The following is a 20,288-nucleotide window of genomic DNA, read 5'->3' as shown; positions in this document are numbered from 1 at the left end:
GCATCATATGTTCAAACAAACAAGCTAACATCTATAAGGTCTGCAGGAGGAGAAACCACCCGGCTGCTACTCCACCCTACACGGAGGAAATGGAGGTTTAAAAACAACTTTTATGACCCCCTCCACCTTGTGTTGAGACTGGTCTGGTCTACCACCTGGTGGTGTTCTGTCAGTACTGCATCTCCACTGTCCTCACAGGAAACACTCTGAATCACTGACCTTACACACACTCAACAATTAATCACTCTCTCTCTCTCTACCAGTCTGATGTTGATGATTTGTCTCCAACTGCCCCACACTGAGCATCCTCCCACAATGCTTTGCAACTGCAGAACATGGACTGATTTTTAGGCTTTAAAACATTTCCACATTACTGTCAATCGACATGAGTCTAAATGCTCAAAGACAAAAAAAGGCAGAATCATACAGAGAATTAATCATGTTTACATCTTAACTCAACAAAAGATGTGAGTACTTCCTCCTGCACTTACTGTTGGAGAACAGTGTCGCTGCAACAAATCCAAGTCCTACTGGTCACCACAGATACACAACTGCTAATCTATCCTTGAATGCATCATGTGAGCTTTAGATATATACTACATGTATTGCACCTCTTCTGTTTTAGAATAACATAAAATGAACAAACGCTTGATCTTATGAGTAGCAGTCAAAATGTATGACCCATTGGTATTTAGGTTAATTTAGAAACGTCTTGTCACAACATGTGTTTACAGCTTAACACATTTAAGACGAATCCTCAAAGCTCAGCTTAATGAGCCAGAAGAACTACATAGAAACTATTTCATTCATATAAATTTGGCATGTTTACAACATGAAAAGCCCTTCCCCTCTCCTACAAAAAACTACAAACATGTAATTTTCTGATAGGAATTCATCTACATCCGGACTACATACTTTTTCATATACAGAGCATAAAATGCAGGACATAGAAAATAATGATCTAGAAAATAACTTACTTAGCAATATCAATACCAGCTGCAATTATTATACAGATATGAAATTTAATAAAACTTTCCAACTAGAACACAATATATCAATTATCCACTTTAACAGCAGAAGCCTATATGCCACCTTCCTCGGGCCAGTTGTTCAAAGGTAAACTGATCGGATTTTGGTTATCGGATGATCAAAACTTGAAAATGGGTTGTTCAAAAGGGAAAGAAGGAATCTGAAATCAGATTAGATCACGGAATCCAATCCTAGTTTTAATCTGGATCAAACCTTCAGTTTGTGTTGTTCAAAACCTGTCAGTAGGATTTGGATAACTTTGAGCCAAAAAAACAGGATTATCCTGATCCCAAAAGGGGGTAGGATTTCAAGGTGGATTCCAGGAAGAAACTGTAGTAAAACTTTAAAATTGGTCAAATAATTAATTTGTATCATTTAGTGTATATGCACAGATACTCCTGGCAGAGGAATAAATCAAGCTGACCAAACTGCAGCAAACCAAAGCCAAACTTCAGATCCACCTCCTAAAAGCAGGGCTTGGAAATGCTGCTCTCTCCTCCTCAGATGAAGAAGAACCCTGAACATTCTTTATTTTGTTAACTATTGGACATTTAGCCTTTTTTTTTTAAGACGTTTTCAAAATATCCACAATGTATTTGTTAATGTATATTTGCTTTCATTTGTTGTAACTCAGATGAGGGGTCATGAAAGAAAATTATGAATGGAAGTGGATGGTTATATTATTTTTGTGTTTTGTCTCAAAATAAGAAACACTTACAGTGACCCCATGTTGGCTCTTCTACCTGTTTTTACATAGCTGGTAGCCCACATTGTGATATGTTGTCCCATTTAGAGCACTGGTAATCCGGATTTGGTAATCTTGAAATCTGTGTATCTGGATAAGGGTGATCCAGTCCAGTGTTGCTTTGAAAAACCGGCATAAAAGTAAAACAGATTTCCTGATCCTGGATAGCAAAAAATGGGACTTATTTCGTTACTTTCAAGCTCGCCAATTTGCTAAGAGCCATAGCTCACAATTTCCTACTCTCCTGGAAAAGTCCCTAGTGGACTCACTTTTAGAAGTTCTGTCTAAAGGTTTAAAGGTTTCACAGCACATTCCTATTCAATGATTATGTTAATTGATGATGTTAAGATAGACAAGATCAAAACTGCATGGGAAAAGGAACTCAGAACTGTAATCTAGGAAGATGTATGGACTAAAGCTCTAACAAGAATGAACAACAGCACTTCCTGTACAAGACTGGTTGTTCATCGCCTACACTGATGTAGAGCCAAGATATCTTCATTCTATCATAATTTAGATAGCGAATGTGTAAGATGTCATTTTAATGTAGCTGACTTGACACATATGTTTAGGTCATGCTATAAACTAGCAGGATACTGGTCAACTATATTTGATGTATTGTCTGAAGTGGTTGGGGCGACTTTAGAACCATGCGCTATGATAATGGTGTACCAGATGAAGGAACAAACTTGACGCGAAACAAATCAACATCAGCATTTGTCTCTTTACTTGCACGTAAGCAAATTTTACTACGTTGGAAATCAAGTGCCCCGCCCACTGCAGCCCAATGGCTTAAGGATGTAATACTGTTTTTACATCTGGAGAAGATTCAATTCACAATAAGAGGTTCTACCAATTCCTTTCAGTGTGGGAATATCTATTGTCATACTTTAGTAACCTCCAAGCCCTACCAGTGTACTAAGTGACCTAGAGGAATGACTGTCCCCCTCTATATTCAAGCTACACTGGCTATAGTACTCCACTATGGTGTGTCATGATAGAGTTTTGGAGGTGTGCCATCCTTCACAGAAATCATATTTGTTTTTGATTAGATTAGTTTCAACTTTATTGTCATTGTGTCAAGTACAAAGACAGCGAAATAAAGTTTGCGTCCAATCAAAAGTGCAATGCGATATTCAAGTATAGACAAGGGGTGCATAGAAAGGACAAGAAATATATTGCAGTGTTAGAAGAGCAGAAAAAAATATGGCTATGTAATAAGAACAACATGTACAGATATGTGCAATGTAGTAGCAGTGACATTATACTAGTAGGAAGAATAATATAGATATAATAAGAAAAACAGAATAAATATGGATATACTGAATGAACCATATAGACAGATATGTACAGTATTTACAGCTTCGTGCAGTGTGGCAACATTATAAGAATAGTAAAAATAAGTGTATGTGCAGGATGAATAGTATGAAGAGCAGTAGAATATAGCTATGTATAGGTGTAATTACAGTATGTACATCTGTAAATAAATACATAGAGTGGGTATGGGTGGGGTAGGGTAGTGCAAATTGTTTTCACCACCCTGTGCAGTTCTTTCCGGTCATGGGCAGAGCAGTTGCCATACCAAACTGTGACACAACTGGTGAGGATGCTCTCGATGGTACAGCGGTAGAAGTTCACCAGGATCTGAGGAGACAGGTGGACCTGCTTGAGTCTCCTCAGAAATAAGAGACACTGGTGAGCCTTCTTGATCAGGGTAGAGGTGTTGAGGGTCCAGGAGAGGTCCTCAGAGATGTGGATACTGTAGTGGAAGTTTCCTTTGCAGCAGGGGGAAGAGTTTTTCAGAGTTTAGTAAATTGAAACAAATAAGACAGACTGAGACTAAAACCAAGTTGGGTTTTTGTATTTTATTAAAAACATATATATATATTTGCAAATATAGGAGCAACATGATTTCACAAAAGGCCGCAGCCCCGTGTGGAGTCAGTTTCTCAAATGAGTGGACAGAACACTAGGCTTTTATGCATCTTCAGAGTGACAGCACACATGCACTTGGATTATTATGACGCTACAGTTCTTACAGGCAATCTGATACACATGCAGACATCTCGGAGTCATCTCACCTCCTCCTCCCTGTACGACTTTCACCCCCCCAGTTACATCTTAACTGGCATGGGAAAACTAGAGAGTTTTAGGGTGACCTTGTACCTTTATCTGTTCAGACAAACATTGCTCACATTATGTTCCAGACTGGACACCTCAGCAGTTTAAGCAGAAACTGAAATAAACTGTCTTTCAATAATGTGAGAGAATTAAAGTAGAAATAAAAATAAAAATACAAGGCATTATGCTTAAAGGTAATTTTTCCCATTACATTCCAACCTTTTGATTACAACCTAATCACAATACACAAATTACTTTAATGATTATATCTACTTTTGCCAATAGCGTGTTCCATGTTCTTCAATTGTCAGAGGTTCGTCCTCAAGCACTTGACAAATCGTTGGAAACAATCTTTACCATTGTTTCGGGTGTGTGTGTGTTTTTCAGCACTACCTTCCTCATCAGCTGTTGGACTCAGTCAAACAGAGGGACAGGTGTTGTTCTCTTTCTCAGGTTTTTTTGCTTTTTCTACGGGCAGTTACATACCCAATGTCCAAAGTCCTTGCAGTACCAACACTGGTCTGGGTTGTTGGGCTGATCATTTTGCCCACGGTACCCGCCTGGGCCTCTCTGGCTCGACCACATCCTTCGTGTGAGCGGCCTTTTTTGGGTCCGCGCTCCATATGTTGCCCACCATCATGTTGTAACATGCAGACAAACGCTTCAAACATGGTTTTCTCACGTACTCGTTGGTCTTTCCACCCGATGCAGGTGTGACTGATGCTGTCGGTCCTGTCCAAGAGTTCTTCGTCCCTCCGTTTCTTTCAATAATGTGAGAGAATTAAAGTAGAAATAAACATAAAAATATAAGGCATTATCCTTAAATGTAATTTTTCCCATTACAATACCCAGAAACTTAAAGCTTTTGACACGTTCCACCTCAGTCCCGTTGATGAGGATGGGGGGGGTGTGTGCCAGCTTTAGACTTCCTGAAGTCCACAATTAGCTCTTTGGTCTTCTTGGTGTTCTTGTTGTTTATTCATGTTTCAATTCTGAGTATGTATTTCTTCATAATAGTCTGTATTGTAAATACTTTCTTATTTGGTCCAGTCGGGATGGGATGGGGTGGGCTGGGAGGGGGGTGTTTTGTGTGTAAGAAAAAGAAAAAACTAATTTATTTGTACCGTTGCGTCTATGTTTATAATCTATATTTCTCAATAAAAAGAGGTTTAAAAAAATAAATGAAAAAATAAGACAACATAAGTATTGAAAGATTATATGAAAATAAATTTCTTGGTGTGATTTTAGACCACAAAAAGACTGTCCTGATCAGTTCTTTTGTGTTGTATATATCAGGACACCAACCACTGCAACAGCTACAAGAAGCAGTCCACCTGCTACTCCAAGGTATCGGCCTACAGGAGAGGAGTTTCCATCCTCAGAACCTGAAGATAAAAAAAGAAATGTCAGTAAATGTGTGATAGTGGAGCAGCTTTCATCCTCTTTGATGTTTGAAACTGCAGCTGCAACCTGATACTCAGAAAAACTCACTGAGAGAGACTCACTCACCTGTAACATGCAGATGGATGATCGTGATTGGCTCAGAGTCAATGATGGTTCTCTTTTTACGTCTTGAACTATCCGGTGCAACTCGACACTCATATGTTCCACTGTCCATGCTGCTCACATTCTTCAGAATTAAAGACACGTCTCCGTCCTTCAGATCTCTGTCCACCAGGTCCACCCTGTCCTTAAAGGATGGATGCTGGTAGGTTGGATCCAAGCGACCATCTCTGTAAAAGAGGACGTACTCTGGTAGCTTCAGGTCAGGTCTGCTCCACTCTAAAGCTCTGATGGAGGGATCAGCGGCCCAACATGGCAGAATGACATCATCTCCCGGGTGCACTGTTACCACAATCGCATCTGAAAAACAATAAAAAAAACTACTATTATATTAATAATAATAATGACTATAAATGCAAGCAGTTATGACGGGGTCCAAGCCTCCCCAGCGCCATTACCCCCTGGCACGAGTCGCCCACGACGACGCTAAGAGACCGCGAAAGCGGAGCCCGTTAAAGGAGAACCCAAAGCATGATGGGGGCGAGGCAAAATTCAGGAAATTTAACTAAGTGTGAGCTCCAAAGTCTGTAGTGAAATGCAATGGCAAATTTCCCACTCATTGAATAAAAGACCAAAACACTTCAACCTCAATTATAGCGGCCCCTAAAGGTCGATCATCACCAAATCTGGCAGAGAGCCACACAGTGGCATGTTGAACAATAATCTCAAGTTTTGTGATGATAGCATTTACTGCGGCAGAGATATTGCCATTGCAATATTTTCCCATTTAAATGCATAGACTTGTTTGCTAAAATGCATCTATGTTCATTATAGCGCTCCCTAACGGCCGATTTTCACAACATTTGGTAGGGAGGCTCGGAGTGGGATGTTGAACAACAGTACTGAGTTTTCTTGTGATAACTTTTGGTCAGGTCCATCGGTAGATGCTAAGTTTCCTGCCAATAAGTTGCACGGCAACCGCGTTGCCTTGCAAACGCGGGTCCCAGCCCCCTCGGTCTTGGACTCCTAATTAAAGCTGCAAGCAGCATTGGGTCACCAGTTATGAAAGGGGACGTGGCTTAAGTATAGGGGGGCAGGTCAAACCATCACCAATGAACGAGGAACTCTCTGCTGAGTTCAATGACACCTCACACAAGGGTCTACATCAAACGGTAAATGTTATCAAAGGGGGCGTGGCCTGAGTAAGTGGGCATGGTTACAGTATAGGGGGCGGCTAAGTATCACATGTAAACCACACATTATAAGTTCCATGTAAATTGGATGTTTGTCATATAAGGCTGATTTCCTGTTGCCAGCGGGGGGCACTATGACCAAAAGTCAATATTGGCTATTCATCGCTAAACACTCAAAATGGCAGCCACACCACGGCCACAACGTTGGACAAAAAGTTTTTCTTTTAATGACTTTTCACAACTTTTCATCTTTAAGGCACTCATTTTGAACTTTCAATTCAAAATGGCAGACTTCTTGTAGGGTTTAGGGTAAGGCTACAAAGACTTTTTTACACGTCTTGATATGCTACATATGTATACCAAGTTTTATGAGTTTACATTAAATGTACTGCAGGGGCAAAACATTTTAAGTTTTGTAGGGGTGCTAGTGAGCCATGTTTGTGCGCCTATTCTTGAAACCCTTAAAATACGTAAAGCTTCACAAGAATTGATGAGACCGCCAATTTTGGTGAGGTTTTGAGTATGAAAAGCCCCTCAAAAAGGCGATTAATTTGCCGGACGAAGGAATAATAATTCCTTCAGTTTCAATATGGCCTTCACCGCTGTCAGCACTTGGGCCCTAATAATCATAATATTAAAATGTTTATTTGATATAGAACCTTTTACAGACAAAGTCACAAAGTGCTTCACATGATAAACATTTGTAAAAAAATACATTAAGATCCCCAAAACAAATTGAAAAGACATTGAAAATCATTTAAAAGATAAAACCTAAAACCCAAAGTTACAAACATGAGTCAAAAGCAAATTTAAACAACTGCGTCTTCAGCTTCTTTTTGAAAGCTTCACCACAGACTGCAGAAAGTAGGACAGTAGGAAGGGCGTTCCACAGGTTTGGAGCCACCGCTTCAAAAGAACGGTCACCTTTAGTTTTTAAAAGAGTGCATGGGACCACCAGTAATCCAGAAGACCTGAGGGACCTGTTAGTAGTTTACAGTTGGAGCTGGTCAGCGATATAAACAGGTGCCATGCAAAGCTTTATAAATCAGAGCAAGAACTTTAAATTGGATCCTGAGCTTGATCGGAAGCCTATTATTAATAATAAAAAGTAATGTTGTTTCAACAGTTCTCTACAGTTTTTATCCCAATAACTGAGGAATAGACAATTATTCAGACTTAATGATGCTTCAAAGTTATGAAGCTAACACAGAGTATATGTTTGCTATCGCCTGTCTTGCGAGTAAATGGCAGAATATTGTTTTTTTGGAGAAAAGCATTGTGGTGCGTTTTGAGGAGGTGTGAGAATCCCGTACAGGAAACAATGGCATCACTGCCTCCATCGCTTCCAGAAGAAAGTTTTAAAACACCAAAACACAAGCCCTGAACTGCCCGGCAGTTTGTGAACCAACTAAATGTTTGCCAAACAACAAAGCACAGTCGATATCTCTCACTCATCTCTTTTCTTTCTCTCATTCTTCGTGACATGGAGCTGCCTTCAGGTGCAAACGATCTGATGAAAAACTTTTACTGTGAAATATAAAGTCTACTTGTGCTACATTGGGGGGTTAAAGAACAAAACAGGATGTTGCACCACCCTGCGTCGATTGCTTTTTTTTAAATCTGAATGCAGCTTCACGTTGAAGTACGGAGCTCATTTAAGATGATGCTCTGACGTCCCGTTTCCCTGAAGGCAGCACAGGGCCGGGGCAAAACAAAGCTGACAGAAGCAGAAGAGAAGAAGTGTTATGTTACACCGTCTCGTCCAGTCGCAGTGCTGTAAACTGGCAGGTTTTAATGTTGCAGACCACTTATTTTTTCACGTAGTTTAAAGTGTAATAACATGTATTGTTATTGTGAATATTTGGTTTGAACTAGCTTTCAAACAAACGCCCCCCTTTCCAAAATATTGCTCCCCCCCTCCCCACGCGGTCTTTTCTGAACGGTACCGCCCCCCATTGAGAAACACTATTGTAAACCTATAACATGCACAACAAAGATATATAACACAATAAAAGAAAGGGAAAAAGCCAAAAAGTATAATATGAGCACTTTAAATGACTTAGTGAGTGGATAAAGGAGTGGATCAGGTTTCATGGTTTGTTGAGACACAAACATACGGAGGGATCGACAATGTGTAGTTTCGTTAAAAACATACAATTGATTATGAGAATTCATCTATATAAACAGACATTACTTTCATGCTGTCATTTAAATGTAAATGGGAGTGTTTTTATATAGTGTTTTTCTAGTCTACTCAAACGACTACTCAAAGCGCTTTTACAGAGTACAGGAACCATTCACCATTCACACACATTCATGCACTATGGCCGAGGCCGAGGCTGCTGTACAAGGTGCCACCTGCTCATCAGATAAACACTCACACACATTTACACTCTGATGGCGCAGCATTGGGGGCAACTCGGGGTTCAGTGTCTTGCCCAAGAACACTTCGACATGGGACTGCAGGGCCAGGGATCGAACCGCCAACTTTCCGATTGGCAGGCAACCGCTCTACCACCGATCGTAATCCCACTAACACAAACAGCTCACCTTCTCCAGCCAGAGAACATATCAATAGTGATGTGAATAAAACAGATCCGAGTCCAGCCATGGTAGCAGAGATGCTGTGGAAGGTAAAAGCAGCACTAATGGAAGTACTAACGGTGAAAATGAACAGGCCCGGACCGCTCACCAGCTAACATAGACGCAGTAAAATGGAGGACGTGTGGATGACGCTGTCACTACACGATTTGAGTCGACTGCAGATGTGAGTTGCGCATGCTCAGATTTAAACGGTTTATGGGGTAACACCAAACGTTTTAGCTATCTATGATTGTTTGGTTGCTGACGTTAGCACAAAACGGTTCAAAAATAGGACTAAATATAAATAAATTAAGATTACTGAAGGTTTACTGCAGCTGTTAAGCAGAAAATAAGGTACAATGAGTATCAGTAGTCGTAGTAGTAAATGGGAATATTCAGAATTTAAGGTAAGGGAGAGTATGAAGTCTAATTGGTGCAGGATACAAGTGATTGCTGTAGTAAGACTTTATTAATATTTATTTATGTAGCTTTATATTTTCGCTGTATTTCTCTATTGTGTTTCTAATAGTACGCACAAGAATCCCAAAGCACCTGTACGGCTCTGTACCTGTTCTAATGGCAATACAATATTCTATTCTAATATCTGATGTTGATAAAAGCATCTTCAACTGCCTACAGGCCAAGTTAGATAACTTATATATCCATCCTTAGAACCTGAAGATAAAAAACATACGAGTCAGGTAATGTGTGGATAGTGGAGCAGCTTTCATCCTCTCTGATGTTTGAAACTGCAGCTACAACCTGATACTCAGAAAAACGCACTGAGAGAGACTCACTCACCTGGGTCTGTAACCTGCAGACGGATGGTTCTGATTGGATCAGAGTCAATAATGGCTCTCTTTTTACATCTTGAAGCACCTGATGCAACTCAAAACTTGTATATTCCAGTGTCGATGCTTGTCACATTCTTCAGAATTAAAAACATTTTCTTCTTCTCTGTCCACCAGATCCACCCTGTCCTTAAAGGATGGATGCTGGTAGGTTGGATCCAGGTGTTAATTGATGGTTAACAAGACGTACTCTGGCTCCAGGTCAGGTAGGGTCCGTTCTACAACCCTGATGGAGGAATCAGCAGCCTGACATGGCAGAATGACATCATCTCCAGGGTGCACTGATATAATTTTTCACTGTATAAGTGAAATGGCAAAATACCATACACAGTCCTATATATTTATCTTTATTTATCTATAGTTTATAGTTTATTTACTTTTTGTTTACTTCCTATATTCAGCTAAAAGTTTATTGTTTTGTTATTCTTATACTGTATTTTCTATACTATATTTGTATACCTCTTTATTTTCTATAAGTGTTTTGTAAGCTGAAATCTGCTGCTGGAAATCCAATTTCCTTGCGGGAGTCATCCCAAAGGGATCAATAAGGAGAAGTCTCTATGTCTAAGTCTAATATATATATATATACACATTGGAAAAGTTACTACATTTACATACTGTGAATCGTTTTTGAATCGATTTTCATTTCTTGAAATGAATTCCTTTGAATCTCTTTAACATATTATATACATATATAGAGAACATTATTCACAGCCAGCTCACTGCACTGCTGTTCAGCTGTTCAAAGTTTATTCATTTTAAATTACATGATAGGGGTGGATAAAGGTGTGGTCATCCAGAGGGATTGACAACATATAGCTTCATAAAAAAAATACAATTGATTATGAGAATTCATCTATATTACAACATATAATCTATAGAATAACAAGAAAGAACTACAAAAGAAACATGTATTCAATTATTCAAACAGCAAAATGTCTGATGTTGTTATTACTTTCATGCCATCACTTAGAGGTAGTAATCCCACTAACACAAACAGCTCACCTTCTCCAGCCAGAGAAAATATCCATAATAATGTGAAGGAAAAAAACAGATCTGAGTCCAGCCATGACAGCAGAGACGCTGCTGAGGGTTAAAGCAGTGACATTGGAAGTATTAACGTTGAAAGAACACGCCCGGACCACTCAGCAGCTTATAAAGAGATCTGTAGGAAAAAGTAGGACGAGAAAGCGGGGCATGACGCTTTGATTGAAACTTGATCTGTAAAGTGCTGCTTAATGGACATACAAGCACTACCCAGCAGCTGTTACCGCAACGTTAACCCAATTTTGAATGAGAGTCCTCTGCAGGAAGCAGGGCCGGCTGTGTGGGATCAACTGGCTAATCCCAAGTGCCATTATTTTCATTCATAGGAACAGTGTGCATAATCATGTCACATTTATGCAGGCTAAACACAGACATTTCCCCCTGCCTTCCCTTCCCATTTCATATGCTCGAACAAACAAGCTATCATCTCTAAGGTCCATCAAACATCAGAAAGACACGATTTGTAACTAGCTTTTTTTATCAATTTCATGATCACAGCCAGTACTGCAGGACACTTTAAATAGTAGAGCATGTGTGTATCATGTTGTAGCTGCAGTTTCAAACATCAGAGAGGATGAAGACTGCTCCTGTATCCACACATTTACTGACTCATGTTTTTTTCATCTTCAGGACATTCCATGGATGAAAACACAATGAACGATGCCCCGGCGGATGGAACCTTCCCTCGTGGTTACGTTGACGGCCAGCTGATGAATCAGGAGATGATCAGTTCATCTGTCAAGTCTCAGAGCTCTTTACACCTGACTGTTTTCACATGGGTTGTATATACAACTCTTTTCTTTCTGAGGGTGTGAGGACATATGTAAATCTGCTGTTTGATCTGTGCAAAAAATATCTTCAATTCATGTGTCAAGGGGCGACCTCTAGCTCACCCAGTGGGAGCGTGCACCCCGTGTTGGCTGGGTCCTGCAGCGGCGCGGGTTCGGGTCCGAACTGCTGTGTGTCGTCCACCATCTCTCTCCCCCTTTCATGTCTATCCACTGTCACTCTATAATAAATGGAAAAATCCCCCCTAAAAAAAGATGTCTTCAACCTGTTATACGTTTTTTGTGTCTGGTTAATTGCACATTTTATATCATGTATGATCATTTAAAGCGCTCATGGCCTCTGCTAAGATTGGTATTTTTCCAGTTAATTATATAAATTGAGCAGGTGATTAAACTCTGATTAATGTTGTGTAAAAAAAGTCTTAAATAAGACTTAAAACTGTATTCATTATCTCCGAAGTAGAATGAAATGATGTTTGCAAAAGGAAATGTGGTTATGAAATAACGTGAATAAAACAAAGGCCATGTACGTACTATTTAAATTAGCTAAAACAATTAGGTAATGTCATATAATAAACATGATAGAATGTGATAACTCACTTATAACTTACACACACCATAATGTGCCTAAAATGCTTTGTGTTTTACTATTCAGTGTATCTTGTAAGAAAAATAAATACTTTATTTTGATAGATTTGGATCCTCAAGATGTGTTACTTTTACATGTCAATGTTTTGCACTTGTTGTACTTTGAACACAGCTAAATCATATCTAACCTTACATTTTCATCAGAATTCGTATGAACGTACTAGAAGAGTCTGCTCATTACAGTTATTTTACTGCCAACACTCATGCCAGTGTCTAAAAACTCTATCACAGTTCATATTGTTTGAATTGTTTTAATTCAAGTGTAAGACATATTGTCTCATAAATTTCTGGACAGTTTTAAAGTCAATGCTAATAAAGTTAGCAATGTTTCCAAATAATTTAATTTGATCCATCAATGGATTAAAGGTTCTGTACGTTATAATTAAACCATATCAACTGATATAATTACACTGACAAGTTACACAAACTGTGCTATGGATGAAGTAAACATGCATTTAACAACTGGAAAACACACTTTAACAGATTCAAGTTTACAGATCTGAAAAAAGCAAATAGGTCACAGTCTCGTTATGAGGCGAGGTTAGTCTGTGAAAACAAACTGTACGGTTAAGATTGGTCAATTAACGTATCTATTTCCTTATACAGCAGAAAGAAAGCATATTCTTTACATCTTACCCTGGCCTTCGTAGGGCCTACAATGTGTCTCCAAGTTGTGAAGATGGCGTACTGCTTCCTGTAAATTACAAGACCAAAAAAACACTTTTATAAAGCAACTCACACTGGCCCCGCTTATTAGCTATGCCTAATAGTTAATGAATCATGCTGAAAGCAGCCATGCACACAGCTGTGCTGCTTGTGTTTAACCCTTAGATGCATGACCTACCAATACCTATGCTCTTCCATGAGTGGGGTCAAAAACTACTAACTACTTAACAATACAATATCACTCTCACACACACACACACACACACACACACACACACACACACACACACTAAATAACACATGTGACAGTTTAGTCATTAGTGTCTTTTAAATTAAAGAATCCAGTTGTCCCCTGTATTACTTCTCCTTCACACTCTCACTGTGGACATCAGAGGACTTTATAATTACATTTTCTGTAACTTCTGGAACATATTTTTTACTTTTGACTACATTCATTTTGCGCCTCCCTGCCTGTCATTTCTTTAACCTGTGTGTTTTTTTTGTGTATGACTCTGGTTGAACCATAATTATTGACTGTATATAAATAGCTGTTGACAGGCAGAGTAGTTCTGCTGGGCAAGGGCTCCCCTCTTGTGGTGGCTTGTGAAAGGACACCTGTGCTATTGGCCTTCCTACTTTCTTGCCCTTTAGGTGAAACTTACAGCTGTGAGTAACTGTTGTAAAACTCTTTGTATAAATGAATGTACCTGTATTTACAGAAACTTAACAGTGCGAGGATTTTTCAGAGGAATGTCTAACTAGTATTAGTTCTGAATGTTTATGTTAAAACACTTAAACAGTGGCCATGGATTACAACAGGCCTACTAGGCAAAGGCCCAGGGGCCAAAAAAGTCAGGGGAGGCCCCCCTGGCCTTCATCTGATTATGTGGGTCAGCTACAAGGAAACGAGAGAAGTGAAGTTATGATCAGCTTGGAAAAAAATCGCAAAGAGAAAAGCTGCTCTTCATTTTATTTGATCAGATCCAGAGAAATTAAAAACTTCTAAACAAACATTAAACAAGACCTCACAGCAGAATGTGAACAACGCTCTTAAGAGTTTAACAACCTACACATGCAAGTCAAACTATGACACGCAGAGTTAGGGATAAGGTTAGAGAGTCCGAGACCTACACTACTAACTACAACATGTGGAGTTCCATACAGAAGTGTTCTGGGTCCTCCACTGTTTTTGATCTACGGAGGACTCTAAACATTTGAGCTTCTTTTCAGCTCAGTTCAGAAGTGATGTTCTGTTTTGACAGCAGTGGTGAAATCTTCCAATCCCTCCTCAGCCTGGGTGGGTGGGGTCGTCACCACGGAGATGGGCAGGTAATTCCCTAGAGTCAACGCAGGTTAGAAAAAACCTCTGTTAACGACAACTGTCAATCATCTACACCAGAGAGGTAGTACAAGATTGATCGTAAGGTCATTAAAAGATTCAGAGTGTTACCTGTGGCTCTGTCTTGAAATAAAGACACCATGATGAAAGTGGAGATGCAGTACGGACAAAACACCACCAGGTGGACGACTAGTCTTAACAGAAGGTGGAGGCGGTCTGAGGCCGAGGGCAGAGCTGCAGAGGTTGGTGGGCCTGAGGTCTTTGGTTTCTCTGTAGAGAGAATCAGCTGTCAGGTGAATATCTGGATGAATGAACTCCTGAAATCAAAGGTAACCTCCTCACCTGTGACAGAGACCCAGCTGGGTGGAGACTCTCCAACACTGCTGATGTTGCACCTATAGAGGCCTTCATCAGACCTGGAAACATGGTGGATGGTCATGTGACCTGCAGGCTCAGTCCTGATGAATGAGCCATCTTTATAGAAACCAGCTGGCAGGTTGGAGGAGTTCTCTGTTTTACAGGTCAGAGTGAGGTCTTCTCCCTCCATCACAGGGAGGACAGGACTCTGCAGGATCACTGGTCCACCTCAACACAGAGACAAACTAGCATGTCATCCATTCACACACAGCTTCATCAATACTGACTCCACAGTCTGATCTTACCAGTGACAGTGATGTTGATGCTGTTACTGGTTGCTCCCTCTCTGGACTCACACCAGTAAACTCCACCGTCCCACTGAACCATGTAGCCAATTTTACAGGAGGAACCAGAAGGACTTCCCCAGCCTTCTCCACACCGAGTCTCGGTGTCTCTGGATGTGTTCCTCCTCAGAGTCCATCCAGCAGAGCTGTCGTCCTCCTCACAGCTCAGAGAGACAGACTGTCCTTTAAACAGCTGAGAGCTGCTGGGACTCACAGTCAGAGAGGCTGGGAAGAAAGAGGAAGTGGTGGTTTAAAAAAAATAGTTTTTTAATCTTGTCCTTGATTTTAGTACTTAGTGTTTCAAGTCAACTTGGCACATGTTCACACATGGCACCTGACTCAAGTCTGTTTGGTGTGTTCCGTGCTGACGTCAGTCAGACGAGTCAGCTTTAATTTGGGCCGATTTGACTTGTTGAATCGGCCGGTGGGCAGTCGGACTCAGTGACCAATCTGATTGGTGGAGTGCTAGCCCTTGACTAGTGAATGAGTGCACTTATGTTAAAATACTTACCGGAAATGACGAGCAGGATGAGTGTGACGAACACCTCTCAAAATCTGCCGAAAATATTTCAGACTGACCTTTGTCGATCAAAAACACAGACAGATTCAGCAACAGCACGGCCTATTTCTAGCTTAAAATGTTTTCAGAAAAACGTTTTGGTGAACTATTTTCCTGAAATATGTATGTAGATCGTATTCCAAACGAGCCGCCATTATGGTCGGCTTTGAAATTCGGGAGAAGCCAGACCCGCGTGATGCGTTCGTCATTTCCAGTTTTCATTTTTTGACCAACAATACAGATTAGCCTAGCCTGCTGTTATGGAGACGTATTACGGCTCACGCAGAACGTACGCTCAAGTCAACGTCACTTCGATGTGTTCCGAGGCACTTTTTGGACCTTTTTTGCCGACGGTCAACCATCTGGTTGGTGTGTCAGAACCTTTAAGAATGAGATCCTGATTACCTGAATAAATAAAGGTTACATAAAATAAAAAATGTTTGATGTACCCCTCACTGCTGTAACGAGATAACATAGGCACAGGCTAATTATTGCTAACTAAAATGCTAGTTAGCAATAATTGTGAGCGTCTCCTGACTGTACGGTAATTGATCTACTGTGCGACAGAAAGTCGTGTGGGTATGACAAAAACGTCTGCTACGGAGCCATAACGTGAGATACAGGGTAATGGGGCCTTTTATACATTGTCGTGTTTCTTTAGAAACAAACAATGGACAAATAAAGTCTTTAAACGCTTCAGATGTAAAGTTATTCGCTGTCAAAGTGGCACCAAAATGAATGGCAGTCAATGGAATGCTAAAGCAAGGTGATGGCTTTTTAGCCTAGAATCTTCCTATAGGAGGTATGCTTTCCAGATGCTCGCTTACCCCCTTGCCAAAAAGGGGAATTTATTTATTTAGTTAAATAAAAATAAAAATGTTTAATGTACCCCTCACTGCTTCGGCCACGGTTTGTATACAAGAACAAGAGCGAAGGTTCACACTTTCTGGGACACTGAATGAATCATCTCATCTCTTTACACTATACATAGCTTGGTCCCGGGACCAATATCTTAATCTCATTGTGTGTAATGTTTAATTTTTTTATTTTTATCTTTCTCGTTTTCTACTTTCACCAACAACAAGTATCTCTACACTAAAGCAAAGGGATGTGGTTAATGATATCTGGTATTCTGGGGAAGTTTCTGTATGTGTATGAGTGGGTACAGGCCAGCGGATGTAGATGTAGGTGAAATGTATTGTTGTTTATGTGCAGGTTTGATAAATACCAAACTTGGTCTACATATGCCTTAATTAATGAGGCTTCTGGCTTCTCAATGATAAACTGCTCAAAAACCTCTATCCGAACATTCACAATAGCCCTCTACACATTCTAAAAGTACTCTAAATATGACCTTTTCTATCTAAAAAAAAGTGTACTGACCTTGGTTTGATGGGAAGCTCAACAGTGAGATCAGAACTAAAGAGATAAGACATTCAGGTTAGTTTCAGTTTTGTTCAGTTCAAAGTTTAAATAATAAATAAAAAGAACACGCTTTACTGGTATTAAAATCATTTACACTTACTGTACTTTCAAAATGGCACTCATAATGTTAACATTTCAGGAGGATTTTGTAAGCCAAACATTGCTGTAAAAACCAGACTATAGATTTCTCCGTTTTCGTTTTCTTTCAGCTGATGTTTTAAGAAACAGACAAAGTGTTTACTTACAGAGCAGCCAAAGTAGAGATGGTTCCTCCATGCTGACAGTTGGCGAAATTATGTCTGCACTTTGTTCACTTAATCGCATAAAAAAAAACCTCCTTCCTCTGTGCCTGGCAGTGTAATTTCCGAGAAGCAGACTCGGCCAAAGTTGAATACTTTCAATGCACATGCAAGCAAACTGTCATGCATGCAATATATGCATATATATACATACATACACCTGCATCCTGCATACCATGAAAATGTGTACGAGTATGACAGTATTGTGCACAAGTATGTTGTTTGTAACTAAAGAATATATGTATATCCAAGTGAAGTACTCAATTTGGCCAATGCAGCTTCTTGAAAAATCTTGAAAAAAAAAGAACTCAAAGAACTCTTTGTAGGTGCAGTTCAGAGGAAGTGAGAGGAGAGAGACTTAAATAGACCGCATACCTGCACACTATGAAACTACACACCAATAATCAACCAGAGACCTGTACTACGAATCCAAATCAACATGCCCTGGATTGATTTCAGTTACCCGGCTTCATCTAACCTAACATCCATGGTCCCGCATAAACTGTGTCAGCTAGTTCATATTTTACATAAGAAGAGCAAACTATAATTCTACATAAATATGAAGAACAGAGACACGGTTTTACAGGTGAAATGCAGGAATGAAAGCTGGCAAACAAAATAGCCGACGCTGTAAATTTCATGAATCACAACGCTTATCAATATCACTTCCCCATCAGTCAGGCACAAGATCTGACCATAATTACACTTGTGCTTTCCATTAACTGTCGTTGCTGTAGCCTATTATATTATCAGTTGCAACCCCGGCAGTGGTAAGCGATCGTGGGAGAAAATAAAATATATAAAAACATAATTCAAACCGATGTGTCACATTGGCAACACACGGCTCAAGAAGCCGACAAATAGCCTATACGTAATTCCCTCTGCTGAACTACATTAAAATCAATACGACACACTTTACAAAAAGCATGGAGGTTGTCGATATGACTAGGGTAAGATGCATGTCAATTGTTGTGCCCAACACTGTTGAAATTTACAGCTATATTTCAATTTCTTTGCGGGAACACCGCCTTGGCTCACTTTCGGGTCTGAACTTTCCACGAAGCTTTCTCAGAAATCAACTGGGTTATAGGTTGACAGGTAGAGGTGGCAAACGGCTTGAAAATTGTATATGGTGTGTAGATTGTGTGAATATGATGCGTTTCATTCAAGATCTGACAACTGGTCAACATTAGACAAACATATTGGTCCGATTATTTATAAAGGAGTTTGGGCCATGCAAATTACAGGAGTTTCCCGGGAGAAATAACAAACCAGGAGGGGTCTAGGAGATAGGGCTAAAAAACAGGAAAAACCCGTGAAAAAGGGGAGTGTTGGCAGGTGATTCAACCCGGTAACAAGTGCTCCACCGTCGTAATACCCAAAACCCTGGGTTGACCCCGAAGTTACCATGTTAACCCAAATCTTGCTTGGTAATACAGGCCTCTGGTTCATTGCCAAGTAGGTTTCACAACAAGGAGTTTGGCTTGGTGTGGTCAACATATGAATATGTGCAAAATATTTCTGTTAATGTGACATGGTACGAGATTAGGCCAGCACAGGTCCAGGAGGGTCATCCCCCACCAGAGAGAAGTCCAACTGACCCACTGACTGGTATAGCTGTTGGTGAACAATTTAAAAAACGAAGGATCATAATCAATAAGTGCTGGGCAATTGATAAAAAATTCTAATCAAGATTACGATTTTGGCTGAATGAAATAAACTTTTCCACAGGAAAAGTATGAAGATACATTTCACAGTTCAAAGTGTGATTTGTTTAACTGTTAACTGTTTTAATTTCAATAAATGCAAAATCTTTCCAAAGGTCAATGAGTAACTGTGTTTGATAATCCTGATTTCAATATTGACCAAAATAATCCTGATTATGATTTTTTTTTTCATAATCGAGCAGCCCTATAATTAATGCAGCAGAACCAGAGATGCATGTATACACCCACACACACACACACACACACACACACACATCCCTTAAACAAGAGATCAAGCTAACAGTCACACTCAGTAACCATCTCATTATAAATAACTCACAATCTAAAACCTGTTCGCACAGAACAAACATTTATATAGAGAAAAAATTTATAAAACAAAATAGGAACATTTTAAACAGTGTAAGAATCATATAATACTTATAGAGTTAACTTTCCAGTATTCAATCTTTCATTTCTATGCCACATAGATGGCTCTGTACTTTTTTTTCTGCATGATAGCAACAGCCTGTTGTCCTTGTGAAGGGTTCAAATCTCAGCCAAATACACCAGGGCCTTAAAAACAAGTTGGGGATGTGAGGGGGGGTGAGATGCTCATTGTAAAATGTGTTTTGGATGAAAGCATTATATCAGTTCACTCAGACAGCCAGCAGGTGGCGCACAGCACCCTTCTCTTTCTTTACACATGCTCAGTAACAACTACAGTATGACAACATTGAAGGAAAATATCTTTATTAATCCATCACAATCAACGATGTTCATCTCTGTGATTATAAACTAACACAAGACTAACTGAGCTGCTAACTGCAGGAGGAGAAACCACACAGCTGTTACACCACCCTATACAGAGGAAATGCAGGTTAACGGCACAACCTCTACACCCCCAACCTCAGACCCCCTCCACCTTGTGTTGAGACTGGTCTGGTCTACCACCTGGTGGTGTTCTGTCAGTACTGCATCTCCACTGTCCTCACAGGGAAACACTCTGAATCACTGACCTTACACACACTCAACACATGATTTTCTCCAACAGCTCCAGTGAGCCTGCTCCCACAATGCTTTGTAAC

At 40.0% G+C, this 20,288-nt stretch overlaps 2 long non-coding RNA genes across 4 annotated transcripts; both read right to left on the bottom strand.

Annotated features, from left to right (window-relative positions):
* Nucleotides 1-3,115: 3,115 nt before the first annotated feature.
* On the bottom strand, nt 3,116-11,158 carry LOC120572963. 3 transcript variants are annotated; one of them, XR_005641530.1, is made up of 4 exons: nt 9,976-10,142; nt 5,405-5,758; nt 4,169-5,280; nt 3,116-3,549 (listed from the first exon to the last, which is right to left on the bottom strand). It is a non-coding gene; the product is annotated as an uncharacterized LOC120572963 (long non-coding RNA). The 3 variants fall into 3 exon arrangements; XR_005641531.1 differs by lacking the exons at nt 3,116-3,549; nt 9,976-10,142 and adding an exon at nt 11,031-11,158 and having other exon boundaries at nt 3,914-5,280; XR_005641529.1 differs by lacking the exon at nt 3,116-3,549 and having other exon boundaries at nt 3,914-5,280.
* A 2,969-nt stretch (nt 11,159-14,127) lies between these two features.
* On the bottom strand, nt 14,128-14,896 carry LOC120573047. Its single transcript, XR_005641621.1, has 2 exons — nt 14,625-14,896; nt 14,128-14,511 (listed from the first exon to the last, which is right to left on the bottom strand). It is a non-coding gene; the product is annotated as an uncharacterized LOC120573047 (long non-coding RNA).
* Nucleotides 14,897-20,288: the final 5,392 nt, after the last annotated feature.

Source organism: Perca fluviatilis, chromosome 14, assembly GCF_010015445.1.
Source record: "Perca fluviatilis chromosome 14, GENO_Pfluv_1.0, whole genome shotgun sequence".
NCBI classification, from domain to species: Eukaryota; Metazoa; Chordata; class Actinopteri; order Perciformes; family Percidae; genus Perca; species Perca fluviatilis.
This window is presented reverse-complemented; position numbering and strand designations above follow the sequence as displayed.